General features: G+C 35.2%; 1 non-coding gene across 1 annotated transcript; it reads left to right on the top strand.

The window, feature by feature from the left end:
- Positions 1–12,970: 12,970 nt before the first annotated feature.
- LOC136416007 (U6 spliceosomal RNA) lies at positions 12,971–13,077 on the top strand. The gene has a single exon (XR_010752670.1). It is a non-coding gene; the product is annotated as a U6 spliceosomal RNA (small nuclear RNA).
- Positions 13,078–15,636: the final 2,559 nt, after the last annotated feature.

Below are 15,636 nucleotides of genomic sequence, written 5' to 3'. Positions count from 1 at the left end.
AATTTTAGATATAACAATTTTTCTGTTTCACTCAAGTCGGTTCTGCTATGGACTAAGGAATCAAATATGTTTTTGAAACTGAACCAAGTTTCATAATTGCCATAAAATGAACGTAAGCCTAAATCCGGTAATTTTCCTAGACCTCTTGGTGAATTTTGTTTTCCTAAATGAGTATTAGTACTATTTTGATTTTTGCTAATTGAATTTATTAACTGCTTTAATTCTGAAATTAAATTAAAGTAGGCTGATTCGATTTCAATCCGTTGTTCTTCTTCGTTTAAGCTTAAAAATTCTAGACGAGATTGTACTTTATCGAACTGATTATAGTCCTCTTCCACGTTTTTGAGGCGGATTTCTAATTGAACTGTTTCTTGAATGTCTCTGTTATCACGAAGGTACTGTTCAAAACGGGATAAACGTTTAGTTAAAATTCTGCGAGCGTGCAAAAGTTCTCGAAATTCATCGTTCTCGCTAAGAGACTCTGCTGAGCCTAGTTCCATTTCGGATCGTTTTGAAATTTTTTCTTTTTGAGCTCTAGTGGTCATTTTTAATTACTATTGATAACGTGGCGTTAAAATAAATCAATTTACGCGATTCAAACAGAAGTACTACTGGAGAAATTAACTAGTTTCGACTTCTTTAATGTGCATAAATCGAGCATAAACCAAAGTAAATAAGTCGTATCAATCTCATACAACTAACGACCATTTAAGGTATCAAATGGAAATCGGGATTATGAGGTTATGCAAATTCAAAGAGGAAAAATCGTGACAAAAAGGAACTGACTCACCGGGATTGTTTCTTGCTCTCCTTGGGATCCACCGTTCCGCTTTCGATGTCCTATGTTCCACAGGTTCTGATCCAGTCCTGTGATATCCGGTTCGAAGGACCAAAAATGTTTAATCCGGCTCGAAGGACCAAAAATGTTGATCCGGCTCGTAGGACCAAAAATGTTGATCCGGCTCGAAGGACCAAACTGTTTATTCGTGGATCGTGGTACCAAGATGTTGATTAGACATGGCCTAATTCTTGATACGTCTAGTAAGCAATGGACTGGATGCTTGCGAAGGACCACCCTGAGTTCGCGGTCTCAGAGACACCGTGTTCGTGCAAATGAAAACAAAACCCTTTTCTAACGGTAACAAAGGTTTATTATTCACTAACAACTTCGAGTAATGTAGCAAAGAAATAACAACTTTTCGTGACAAGTTAATTAGTGTAGTAATTAACCGTGTATAGGAACCGTGTGTAAAGTAATCGCGTACGAGTAACGTGCAAAGTACGGAGTTAAGGGTCGACGGAGACGCACAAGAAGAGAGAATTTTCTCCTTGCAAAATCTTAAGTACTAAAGTTAATGGTAACCGTACATAGGCGTACCAGAAACTAAGAGGTCATCATCGGCGCTTCTTCTAGATTTGTCCTTGTGACTTGCCTAACTTTAACAATATAATTGGGTTTTATTGGAGGGCGTTTATGACCAGCATCGAGAACGTGTCTAAATTCTAGTACGCACAAAAGGTCGGCGAGGAGTTTTATTACACAGTTAGTCTAAGATCAAACAAAATGCGAATCAACATCTGGTCATACGGACAAAGTGGCAATAGAAACGAGTAATGTCCATAGGCGTAGCACACGGGTTCCTTACATACTAGTCACAGATTTAATACTAGGCTTATGAAGAATACAACTTATCGAACTAATAGATTAACATTAAACTAATTAATTATTGGATATTTTGTCCTCTACACAAGCCCTAACAGTTATAAAATACTAGATATTCAAACTAATAAATTTATTTTAGCACGTGACGTCATTTTTGACGAAATAAATTTTGAAACATCAAGACCTAAACTTGATGAAGGAGTTGAAACATTAAGATCAAAACTTAATGAGAGCTTCCAGCTAGAAAACTCCATGAAATCTAGTAAAATGCCTAAAACTACCTTAAAAGTAGTCAAAGACCCCAAAGAACCTGTACAGCCAAAAGCAGGTGAATCTATTACTAAAATAGATAAATCTGTCACCAAAACAGATAACGAGCACGAAAATAATATTACACTCTCGCCATATGAAAAACAATATACTGATTGCCGGAGAAGTGAAAGAATTAAAAATCTCCCGTCTTTTTCATACAATGAAGAACAATATGATTACTATAATTATTTTACATGTGCACTGTCACTCATATGTAAAATTCCTCAATCTCATAATGAAATAAAAATTAGGGAAGATAAAATTAAGTGGGAGCAAGCAATAAATAGCGAAATAAACTCCCTCTTACTCAATGAAACGTGGTCATTAGTCAGTCGTCCCCTTAATAAAAATATTGTCGACTGTAAGTGGATTTTTACAATCAAAAACGATGCATATGGAAACCCCTCCAAGTATAAAGCGCGTTTGGTAGCTCGGGGTTTTAGTCAACAATATCTATTAGATTATGATGAAACTTTTGCTCCGGTAGCCCGTATTGCTACATTTAGATTCATTGTTATTTTAGCCAATCAGTATAATTTATTGTTACATCATATGGATGTAAAAACGGCTTATTTAAATGGCATTTTAAAAGAGGAAATTTATATGCGTGTGTCAGAAGGCGTAAATGCAAACAAAGATCAAGTTTGTAAACTAAACAAATCATTATATGGTTTAAAACAGTCAGCTCGATGTTGGTTCGAGCGTTTTGACAGAGTGTTAAAGGAGCATAATTTTAAGAACTCCTTAGTCGACCAGTGTTTATATTTTTTAGATAAAGGGAATATTAACCAGAATATTTACCTAGTATTGTACGTCGACGACCTTCTAATCGCTACAGCTAACGAAAATACTATGAAAAACTTTAAAGGTTGTTTAATGAATTACTTTAAAATGGAAGACTTGCAGGAAATAAAACTTTTTCTAGGCATTAGAGTAAATAGACAAAAGGATCAAATCACTCTAGATCAAAGTTTATACTTAAAAACAATTTTAAATAAGTTCAATATGACAGATTGTAAAGCTGTTAACACTCCATTACCTAGCAAACTAAATTATAAAGAATTAGACTCAAATGAAACTATTGATGCCCCATGCAAGAATTTAATAGGATGTTTGATGTTTGTAATGTTGTGTACAAGACCAGATATATGCACATCTATTAATTTATTAAGTAGATATCAGAATAAAAATAATAAAGAATTATGGCAGTGCTTAAAACGCATTTTACGATACATCAAAGGTTCACTTCATTTTAAACTAGTTTATAAAACAAATCCTAATTTTTCCAATTTACTAATTGGTTTTGTTGATTCCGATTGGGGTAATAATGAGACAGACCGAAGAAGTACAACTGGTTATATCTTCAAATTATTTGAAAGTTCTACACTTTGTTGGAATACTAAACGACAAAGTTCTGTAGCAGTTTCAACTACCGAAGCGGAGTATATGGCACTGTTTGAAGGTGTTCGCGAAGCCGCTTACCTTAAATCATTGTTAAATGATGTAAATAAGGGGGCTGAAGACCAAGCTGCACCTCCTCGTGGTGGCCCCTGGATGCCCCCGGTACCCCGGGGGTAACTAACGCAGCGGGCAAACATGGAATTCCCCCCGTAAAAAGGGGGAGATAACTGCGGAACTCCCCTTGCAAGAGGGGAGGAAAGTGTGGAACTCCCCCTGTAAAAAGGGAGAGACGGATGAAGGCCTCCCCCCTTAAGAAAGGGGGAGGATTAGTCCAACTGGAACTCCCCTAAAAAAAGGGAGATAACTGCGGAACTCCCCCCGTAAAGGGGGGAGGGAAGTGTGGAGCTCCCCCTGTAAAAAGGGGGAGAAAACCGCGGAACCCCTCCCATAAAAAGGAGGGGGAATGCTTGGAACTCCTCCCGTCAAAAGGGGGAGATAACTGCGGAACTCTCCCCTTACAAAAAGGAGGGAGGGAAGTGTGGAACTCCCCCTGTAAAAAGGGGGAGACGGATGAAGACCTCCCCCCGTAAAAAGGGGGAGGAGTAGTCCAAAATGCCCCCCCCCCCTGAAGTAATGCCGAATAGGCGGTTCCGGGGGGATCCAGGGTGAAGAGGGGAGGTTTTTAGTGGGTAGGCGCCCCCCTCAGGGGGTGAATCCCACATAACCCGGTCGCCAGTCAACCAGGCCGGGTACCTATGAAGGTTTTCCTTTCCTATATATAAAAAAAAAAAAAAAAAATGTAAATATAAAAATAACAAGACCTACTGTTATTTTTGAAGATAATAACAGTTGTATAGCTATTGCGGCTAACCCTGTTTTTCATAAACGATCAAAACATATCGATATTAAATATCATTTTATAAGAGAGCAAATAAAACAAAAAAAGGTGATTCTGAAATATGTTTCAACAGGTAACCAGTTAGCAGATATTTTTACAAAGCCACTACCATACTTAAGATTTGAACAACTCCGATCCCAGATAGGCTTGGAGGAAGTCTCTGCAGATGAAAGTTTTAGTATTAAACATTAAATTTACGGTTTGGTTGGGTTTTCTTGGGGTTTTCCCAACCCACGCAACGAATGTTGGACCATTCTTCTATTTTTATTCCCCAAATTGCAAATTACGAATTATACATTATAATTTATTACATTTATATTATATTATATTATACAATTTTTCTTTTATTTATGTCCTTTTTGAGTGGGAGTATTAGATTTATGTATCCCGCCAGTCTAGATCCAAAAGGAATAAATAATATTAGGTATCAATTAAAGCAAACGTCTAGACCCATTAAGAATATTGATGACTAGATAAAATAAATAAAATGTGAAATAGGACGTATATGCCCCATATAGAAGAGGTGTGTAAGTCAGTTAGTCTAAAGAGGGACGCTGCCCTTGCTTCTCATATACAGTATGTCCACAGATAGAGGGCCCAAGAGGACAAATGGACAAAAAATGTCGTTTTTCGACAAAAAGTCATTCTTGATAAAAGTTTCTGCTTCTCGAAAAAATACGATTTACGAAGATACTTTTAAACTTTTTTATACAGGGTGCCGAAAAACTACGAACACATGAAATATTATCAAGAGTAAACTACCTTTATTTCTCATTTTGGAGTAAAATGGTAAATAAAAAACAGATTTCAAATCCTATCCAAAGTTTACAGACAAAATTTTAACTGAGTATTCCATGTTTTATTTTTCTTTTAAAATTCAAACAATTTCTAATTTTACCTTTTTCACCTCATTTCACGTATTTGCAACGAGCATGACAACAAATGTCACAATATTAATTAATAATCTCGTTTTGAAAAATAATTTCGAAATGTTAACTTTTGAGCAAAAAATATTTTTGGTGCAGTGTTATGGAACTGGCGATAACTCTTACAGATATGTACAAGAAAGATTTGTCGAAAAGTTTCCGGGAGTTTCTGTTTCATTACATGGAATTCGTCAGTTAGTCAAGAGATTTAAGGATACTGGGTCGGTGAATAATTTAAAAAAGAAGAAGAAACTTTTTAACGATGATGATGCAACTACAGTTGTTGTCTTGCAGTCTGTTATGGAAAACCCTCTTGTATCGTTACGAAAACGAGCTCAAATTTTGCAGATCGCCCAAAAAAGTCAAATTCAAAAAATTTTAAAAGCAAATAATTTTTTCCCATTTAAACCACATTTCAATCAAGGATTAGAAGATGGAGACAATGCAAAGCGATTAGATTTTTGTTTGTGGGTGGGGGACAAAATTTTAAATGAAAATAACCAGTTTCACAAACTTATTTTATTTTCCGACGAATCAACTTTTTCGACAAATGGTACGGTGGCTTCACAACATGTAAGATACTGGAGCAGAGAAAATCCAGAATTCAGAATTCCTTCACGTCGCCAATATTTCAAAAAAATTAACGTCTGGTGTGGCATTTCATATTATGGAATAATGGGACCATTTTTTTTTTGAAGGTACGTGCAATAGGAATTCATACTTGGAAATGTTGAAAACTTTTCCTTTGGACAAGTTAAATGAGTTGCCATTACAGTACCGAGGACAAATGTACTTTCAACAAGACGGGTGCCCGGCACATTGTGCACACGAAGTTACAGAGTGGCTTAACAATAAATTTGGAGATCGGTGGATTGGCCAGTACGGCCCAGTTTTGTGGCCTGCAAGAAGTCCTGACCTCACTATTTCTGACACATATCTTTGAGGCCGTTTCAGCAACCCATTGATAATAATATCGACATTTTTAAACAGAGAATTTTAGAGTCAGTTCAAATGATTTCACTCGAGGAGATAAGAAGAAGTTATAGTCACATTAGACAGCAGTTTGAGAAATGCGTCGAATACGGGGGAGGTGTGTTTGAATAAGTAATATCTACTAACTTTTATTTTGAATTACTTATAAACTATTTTGAAATAGTGGAATTTTGTATCTAAACTTTGGATAGGATTTGAAATCTGTTTTTTAATTACCATTTTGCTCCAAAATGAGAAATAAAGCTAGTTTATTCTTGATAGTATTTCATGTGTTCGTACTTTTTGAACGCCCTGTATAAAAAAGTTCAAAGTTATCTTTCTAAATCGTATTTTTTCGAGAAGCAGAGACTTTTATCAAGAACGATCTTTTGTCGAAAAACGACATTTTTGTCCATTTGTCCTCTTGGGTCCTCTATCTGTGGACATACTGTATATATGAAAATAAAAACGCTCTAGCTCGTATTGATATCTAGTGCTATGTTTCATTGACACCCATTTTCCTATGAAAATCAAATACCTTCGATCGTACCGACAGGACTAGAGTCAGATTGCGGGCGGAAACTTTTACTACCTAGCAAAGACAATAGGACGATTGTGTAAATGTAGGACAATGGACGAAAAGATTACTCAAAAATGTAGAAAGCTGGTTCAGCGCGAAGTGGACTATTGTGGACCATTACGTCACCTAGGTGTTGACTGGTCACGGTATTTTCGGAAGCTACTTGCATTGCATTGGAAAAAGCCCAATATTTTTTGTTGGTTCTGTGACGATGTGATTGACAAGCCTGAATATACCTTTTTTGTTTGTCACAGATTGACGGTCGAAAGGAATGAGACATTACTGAAATTGAATATTCCAAATTTAAATCCGGACGACGTCTCGGATATCGTTACATCTTCCAAGGATAATTGGACTTCAATAGCATAATTCTTCAGAACGGTTCTTAAAAAGAAGGAAACGTATGAGAATCAACTCAAGATACATAACCACGGACGTACAGGGTGGCCACCAAGAAGTGACCCTGTACCTTATCTCAAAAACTGTAAGAGTTACAAAAAAACTTTAAATATAAAAGTTTCATAGTTTTGTTAATAGTTTTTAAGTATTTTATGCTTATGTATACAGCATGTCTCTTTTTCGTGGAATGGAAACCAACTTTCTTATTTTGAATTAGATAGTATACGTTTTATTTTTTTATTTGATTCTGCATAAAAATCTAAGCCTTTTTTGTATTTAGTCATATATATCTATCTCTCATAGTTTTTGAAATAATGATGCTTTCATTTTTCTTTTCAAAAAATCAACTAGCAAAGAAATGGTAATATTTACTTCAATATGCAAATCAAAACAATAATTTTTAAATAGCAAGTGAATGATGGTCTACTAACACTTGATATCTGGTCACTTTGCATTATTGATATGCAGAGTGCCGAAAAACTTTAATCAAAAAATTGGATTTTTGACGCGCAAAAAGTCAAATATTTTAAATGGGACACCCTATATATTAACTTATATTTTAAATAACTTGTATTTTCTCTATATTTTTTCATATACAGGGTGTTACAAATTAGTAGGCCAATCCGCTAACCACAGATTCTTTGAGCGAAAATAAGTCGACTTTCCTTATGCGACTTTTTTCTTTGGCGTTTTATACTCTCTATACAGAGTGTTAAAGTTATTAAAAAATTAATTTATTTGGTTAATAACTTCGGTACTTCTTATCGTATTTTAATGAAATTTTGTAGTTATGCACATTTCAAGGAGACGTTCTTTTCCTATAATTTAGGTAAAAAAAAATAAACCGGAAAAGGGAAATTGGGGGTTACGGACACGTCCCCCACCCCAAACTTTTTTTTTGCGCGCGCCAATGGTGAACGTGTTTAGTTTTTTAAACTAAATGTTCTTTTGTGTTAATTTTTTCATTCTTGTAAAATTTTGATTTACCGCTTACTTTAGAAGATACTCCAGCATATTGCCTTTCAATACATTGTAACTATTTTTCGTTTAGTATATCGGAAACGTATTTTTAAATACACGATATATTGTCACATACTTATCTTAAATGTTATAAGTAAAACAGACCTTTTCCTAAGTATTTCTGCTAGATTTTATTCAATTTTATGTAAATTGAGAAATTTCAACAAACGGACAACGATTTTGAAAAGTTAAAAATAAATAATAATACTACAATTAAACGGATTGAACGAATCTAAATTAAATGTTCAATATAATTGCCCTCTTCTTCAATACACATCCGAGCTCTTTTTATTACTGAGATACGAATATTTTGAAAAATTTGTGGTTTCAACTTAAATTGTTCTGCGCCTTCTATGATTCTTTCTCGTAAATGTTGTTCATTTAGTATCGGAACCATATAAACGAAATCTTTCATAAATCCCCAAAAACAAAAATCTAATGGATTGAGATCGGGAGAACGAGCTGGCCAATGTTTAGGTGTTTATCCCCGGCCAATCCAGCGATTATTAAAAACCATGTTTAGATGGTTCCTAACATTTCGACCGTAATGTGGTGGAGCACCATCCAACTGAAACCACATATTTTGACGTACATTTAAGGGCAAATCATCTAGTAAATCTCTAAATGAATTTCTTAAAAAAAATAGAAATTGTTCAGCATTTAATTTAATTTTATTATTTAATTATTTTATTTAATAATTTAATTTAATCTGCATAACACCTAGCTGCTAAACTAGCATTAGAACTGCATTTTCCTATAAATAAAAAATCGTTTACCACGATATCAAAAATGATTACTATTGCTAATTTTATTGTGTTGACTACATACCCATTATTAAGACCATATTAGTCATTTCCGAAAATGATAAAAATCCTTCCCGATTAGCCATTTGCCTTTGTATAGTTAGTATAAATGTAAGAATATAAATTTATTTTTAAGAAAGATTAAAAGTTACTCTCAATAATGTTTAATAAATAAAAGCTAATCGTTGCCTTGCTAACCTGACGCATCATCACAGATATCTACTCGATTTTTCAATAGTGACGCAACGTACATTTTGTACCGGAATAAATAATCCATAAGTTCCCGATATACATAAATGAAAAATGGGTACCATGTATTGAGAGACAATGTGCTGGAATATCTTCTAAAGTAAGCGGTAAATCAAAATTTTACAAGAATGAAAAAATTAAGATAAAAGAATATTTAGTTTAAAAAACTAAACACGTTCACCATTGGCGCGCACAAAAAAAGTTTGGGGGGGGACGTGTCCGTAACCCCCAATTTCCCTTTTCCGGTTTAATTTTTTTTTACCTAAATTATAGGAAAAGAACGCCTCCTTGAAATGTGCATAACTACAAAATTTCATTAAAATACGATAAGAAGTACCGAAGTTATTAACCAAATAAATTAATTGTTTAATAACTTTAACACTCTGTTTAGAGAGTATAAAACGCCAAAGAAAAAAGTCGCATAAGGAAAGTCGACTTATTTTCGCTCAAAGAATCTGTGGTTAGCGGATTGGCCTACTAATTTGTAACACCCTGTATATGTCCAATACAAAAAGTTAACGGTTTTTGAGTTATAGGTAATTATTTGTAGTAGTGAATATTTCATTACTTCGACCTTACGTTAGAAAGAGCAGAACACTAACCAGTAAAACATAAAAAATATAATATTATAACTAAATTATATTTTCAACATATCCCCCGCGGTTGGCTATACAAGTGGTGTATACTAATTCTAATCTATTAATAGAATTGCGGATAAAATCTGATTGATTTAAACGAATTATTTCAGCGCTAATTCTCTGCTTTAGAGTTTCGATATCACTTATTTTATTTTTATAAACTACACCTTTTAGATGTCCCCACAAAAAAAAATCTAAAGAGGTAAAGTTGGTACTTCTGGTGGGCCAGTCAAGAAAACCATGTCTCCCTATCCACTTTTCAAAATTGACTTGCAAATAACGTATTAATTGCCTCGTCGTATGATATAGGGCGTTATCTTGTTGAAACACAATATTGTTTTTAATGTCTTGGGGCAATGCCGCTATGAGTGAAGCAATTTTATTATTTAACAAATTCAAATATCGTTGGTCGTTTAAAGTTTGGTCATAAAACACTGGTCCAATAATTCTGTCTCTTATTATGCCGCACCACACATATACACTGGAATGTCCTTGTTTTTTAATAGGTTTCACTTTATGTTGGTTAGTTCGTGACCAATAATGGGAATTCTTTCTATTAAAAATGCTCGCTGTATTGAATATTGCCTCATCAGTAAACATAATGTTAGGGAACAAATTTCCCTGAAAATGCATGTCCATAATATTCATACAATAAATTTCCCTGTTTATAAAATCATTTTGAGACAGGTCCTGAACAGGTAGAAATTTATATGGATGATATCGGTTGGTACTCAGCACTTTTTGAATATTTTTTCAGCAAATTTGCAAATCCCTGGCAGCATCCCTTTGTGAATTTTCAAGATTTTCGTTGAAGTAAAGTAAAATGTCTAGTTTAACTTCTTCTGTCAATACTGTTGGCCGTCTGTTTTTATTTTTGTTTAGCAGACTACCTTGCTCTAAATCTCTGGAAATCCTAGTAAATATTTTTTTCGTCGGAACCCTTCTATTAGGATTCAATTGATGGTATTCCCTTAAAGCCAGTTGGGGACTTTTATTACTTCTAATAAAGCACTCATACAGCCTTAGTCGCTCTTTCGTGGAATATTACATAATGATTGTTTGGTCCAAATTTGGCGCGTGTACGTGGTTGGATCGACTCACCCCTTACGATACGATAACCGTGAACTACGTAGATCGTGGACTGGATTAATCGATTATGAAGGACCACCCAGAGTTCGCAGTCTCAGAGACACTGTTTTCGCGTATAAAAGAAACTAAACCTTCTTAACTTAACAAAGGTTTATTGGTAACATTAACAACTATACAATATCGAGAAATACGTTATTTAAAGAATGTTGACGAGAAGAATCTAGCGCGTACGAGTCCGTGATGAAGTAGCGAGAAAAGAGAGCTTCTTCAGTTTCGCACCCTCCTTAAGTACTGATACGGAGGTGTAACACCCATAGACGTACTCCCGATAAGGCCCCATTAGCGACTTCTAGGCTACCTTGTCGCGTTAAAACGTAGCACTTAGAGGCATGGTCGCTGGGCTTTTATTGGAGTCCAGCCATTGTATTCGTTTGGCGGTACCTTTAATTTAGATTCGCAATGTTAGTCCGACAAAGAATAGTGCTGGAAATCCCAATCATAAAATAACTTCCCTCAACTGAAGATGGGTGTTAAGCGCTGGGAATTCCAACAGTATTACCCAATGGTTGGGGTTGTCCATGGGCGTAACATCAGTTTCTTAAACTCACTTTGAACATTTAAACTAATAAATAACCCAACCATAATCCATGATATAACAATACGTCGCAAGTCCTAACAATGATAATTATTGAAGTATAGGTGAGTATGAGACAAAAAGGAATAATAAAAAGAGGAACAATAACAACAAGCATGATAAAAATAACGGCTGCAACAACTAACTGACAGTTTGAAGACTACAAATTTAAAAGAATCAATAGCTAACTACTCTCAAATCAGCACTATTAAGGTTTTGTAAATAACAAAATAATAGCTGTCAAAATATATAGCTGTTTAGTTTTTGTTTCAAATGGCGGCTCAATGATCATGACCAACTTGGAATTTTCCGTAGAAATTTGTATATATAAATAAATGTTTTGCGCGTTGTGCTAACATTAGGACGCAGAAATAATAATTTTACCTTCCGATATTATTCAACATCGTAATTATAGGTTATACAAAATAAATAACTACTATAAAAGGTTGTTCAAAGATGTGTCATGGCCTACTTATTATTCTCTGTATATCTGTGTATATGTAAAATAAATGTTCTGCTCTTTCTAACGTAAGGTTGAAGTAAGAAATATTCACTATTTCAAATAATTACCTATAACTCAAAAACCGTTAACTTTTTGTATTGAACATATATATGAAAAAATATAGAGAAAATACAAGTTATTTAAAATATAAGTTAATATGTAGGGTGTACCATTTAAAATATTTGACTTTTTGCGCGTCAAAAATTCAATTTTTTGATCAAAATTTTTCGGCACCCTGTATATTAATAATGCAAAGTGACCAGATTTCAAGTGTTAGTAGACCATCATTCACTTGCTATTTAAAAATTATTGTTTTGATTTGCATATTGAAGTAAATATTTTTTTTTGGCTAGTTGATTTTTTGAAAAAAAAATGAAAGCATCATTATTTCAAAAACTATGAGAGATAGATATATATGACTAAATACAAAAAAGGCTTAGATTTTTATGCAGAATCAAATAAAAAAATAAAATGTATACTGTCTAATTCAAAATAAGAAAGTTGGTTTCCATTCCGCGAAAAAGAGACATGCTGTATACATAAGCATAAAATACTTAAAAACTATTAACAAAATTATGAAACTTTTATATTTAAAGTTTTTTGTAACTCTTACAGTTTTTGAGATAAGGTACAGGGTCACCTCTCGGTGGCCACCCTGTACATAGTCTTCAAACAAATCACGTACTTAGGTCCGAAGTAATGTCCTTGTTTTTTAGCGGTTTCAAGCGTATACGTGAGGACAGGGGATTTAGTCGGTTGATTCTTCCTGGATCGGAAAGTTAACCCAACACGAAGGGAGCCATTTAGATCGTCATTGAGTCAAGTTCCCGAAATCTGCTTGCAGATTCCTCTAAACTTCGTTAAAAAAAAGGTTGGAGGGGTATGTACTCGCTTCGGCGATACATATACTAAAATTGGAACGATATAGAGAAGATTAGCATAGTCTCTGCGCAAGGATCACACGCAAAATCGTGATTCGTTCCACATTTTTTGTGATCGGCTGTGAACGCAATCGCAAGTTAGAGAATCTAGATTTAGTAGATAATAACTTTGACCGCTTCATCAGGTTAGTTAATTTCAAGTTTCTTATTTATAAATATGTTGGAGAAGATTTTGTTTATGTTGAATTGCCTAATATCGTCATATTTTTTTGTTATTTTTCCCCCGAACGAATCGGATTCTAAATTTACTCGTTTACTAGATGAAGTACCCTTTTATGTCGGAATGCATAGGGCCAAAAGGATGATTGTCGGAGGGGATCTTAATACGAAAACCCCAGTTTTGGACTTCACCTCCATAAATAGCAGGGGTATCTTGCTGGAAAATTGGATTCCGGTACACAACCTAGTCGTGTTTAACACCGGAAACGTTTCAACGTTCGTCAGGAAAACAGGCACGTCGATTATTGACATTACGTTTGGCAACACAAAGTTGCAAAATGAGATTCTCAACTGGAGAGTAGAAAAGACGGATGAGAACATGAGCGATCATAGATCTGTCAGATTTTGCATCCACAGTAGCAATGACAAAACAGTTGCCGACGAGATAGCCCCTTTTCGCGACAAGCGATGGAGAATAACCCTGAAAAATGTCAATTTTGAAAAGAACCTGCCGGAATTATTTGGGAAACATAAAAATCATATACTGTGAAGAGGTAATCGAGAAAATTAGCAGATTTTGCGACAGTTTTCTGGAACTTGGTAAATTCAATAGACTGGCGACTTATTGGTGGAACGAGGATGTCAGAAAAAAGAGGGAGGCGTGTATCTCAGGAAGGAGAGACATGATTAGGACCCAAGCAAAAGGCCCAAAAGAGCAACAGATCTTGGATAATCTGACAGAAGCCTATATAGCTAGAAAGAGAGAGTTGAAATGGGATATAAGGAAGTCCAAAAGTCAGAAATGGAAGGAGTTATGCGAAGACCTAGAAGATAACGTATAGGGAAAGGCGTATCAAATAGTCACCAAGCATCTAAAGATGGGAGCGTTCAGGATACAGTCCAGAGAAACCGTAATCGAGCAAATAAAGACACTTTTTCCGGTTCAACCCGAAATTAGTTGGGAAAGGGAGATGATGCCCGTAGAGGGATACACGGAAATTGACGAAAGCGAGTTGGAACATGCACTCAAAAGCGTCAAACCGAAAAAAGAACACGAACCTGATGGTATAACTGGGGAAATATATGTAAATGTTGCCAATAAGCTTAAAACGTCTATTGTAAATATGTACAATCAGTCTTTTAGAAAAGAGATTTTTCCCAAAATTTGGAAAACGGCAAAATTAGTTCTTTTGGAGAAACCAAAAAGGACAGGAACGAAGTAATTAAATATAGACCGATATGTCTCATAGACACGGCAGGGAAGGTCTACGAAAAGATATTAGTTTGCGACAGACTAAATATAGAAATCGTGGAAAAACATACTTTATCAGAAGTGCAATTCAGTTTCTGCAAAGAAAAATCTACGATCGATGCACTAATAAAAATAAGGGAGATCACCGAAGACATAAAAAAGAAGTGTGTTAAAAATCAAGATTTTTGTGTAATGATATGTTTGGACGTAATTAACGCCTTCAATAGTGTCCCCTGGAAAGAAATAGTTAGAACTTTAAAGAAGAAAAAGATCAGTACTCACCTGAAAAATTTAGTAAAGTCCTACCTGGAGAGAGAGAAATAGTCATTAATAATAGTCTCTACATTTCTCCGTTCTCGATGAGCTGTGGGGTTCCACAGGAGTCTGTTCTTGGGCCGACCTTATGGAATGCCTATAATAATGAAGTAGTGGAAATTAATACGTTGACTGGTGTAAAACTCATCGCCTACGCCCATGACTTGTCAATCATAGTAAGAGGTTAAAACAGAGAAATCTTGGAAAGAAAAACCACTTACCCGGTGCGTAGTGCAATCAAGACCTTGGAAGACATGAGACTCTAAGTTGCCAAGTAAAAAACCGAAATGGTTATGCTGGCAGGCGGGGGGAAGATTCGTGATTTTAGTTTTAAAATAGGCAAAGAACTTGTACATAGTAGTGAATACGCAAAGCTCCTAGGAATGTATGCTGGTAGTTACTTAAATTTCGGAACTCACGTGCACAAAATTGTGGAGAAAACAAATTGGATGATCAATACGCTGAGCAGAATAATGCCAAGGATCAGCGGATGCTCGACAAGTAAGAGAAGGGCCTTAGCTTCGGTTGAGATTTCGATCATCTTGTACGTCGCACCTGTTTGGGGTCACGTGACCATAAAGAAGATTCATCCCTGCAAGCTCGATAGGTTGAATAAAAGACTGTCGATCTGCATCATAAATACAGAACAATCTCATTAACGGCGAAGCAGATGCTCGCCTGCATACCCCCGATCAACTTCCTAATCGAGAAAAAATCGGTCGCGTGGGGAAGTGAGAAAGAGCAAAAGATCCAGGCCAGAAAAACGCTCATACGCAAGCGGTAAGAAAGATGGAAGCAATGCGAGGAACACGTGAAGATATTTGTCCAAGACGTGGAAACCTGGTACAAAAGGAAATTTGGAAACATCGGCTACTATAGTGCG

Source organism: Euwallacea similis, chromosome 21 (assembly GCF_039881205.1).
Source record: "Euwallacea similis isolate ESF13 chromosome 21, ESF131.1, whole genome shotgun sequence".
In the NCBI taxonomy this organism is placed as follows: domain Eukaryota; kingdom Metazoa; phylum Arthropoda; class Insecta; order Coleoptera; family Curculionidae; genus Euwallacea; species Euwallacea similis.
This window is presented reverse-complemented; position numbering and strand designations above follow the sequence as displayed.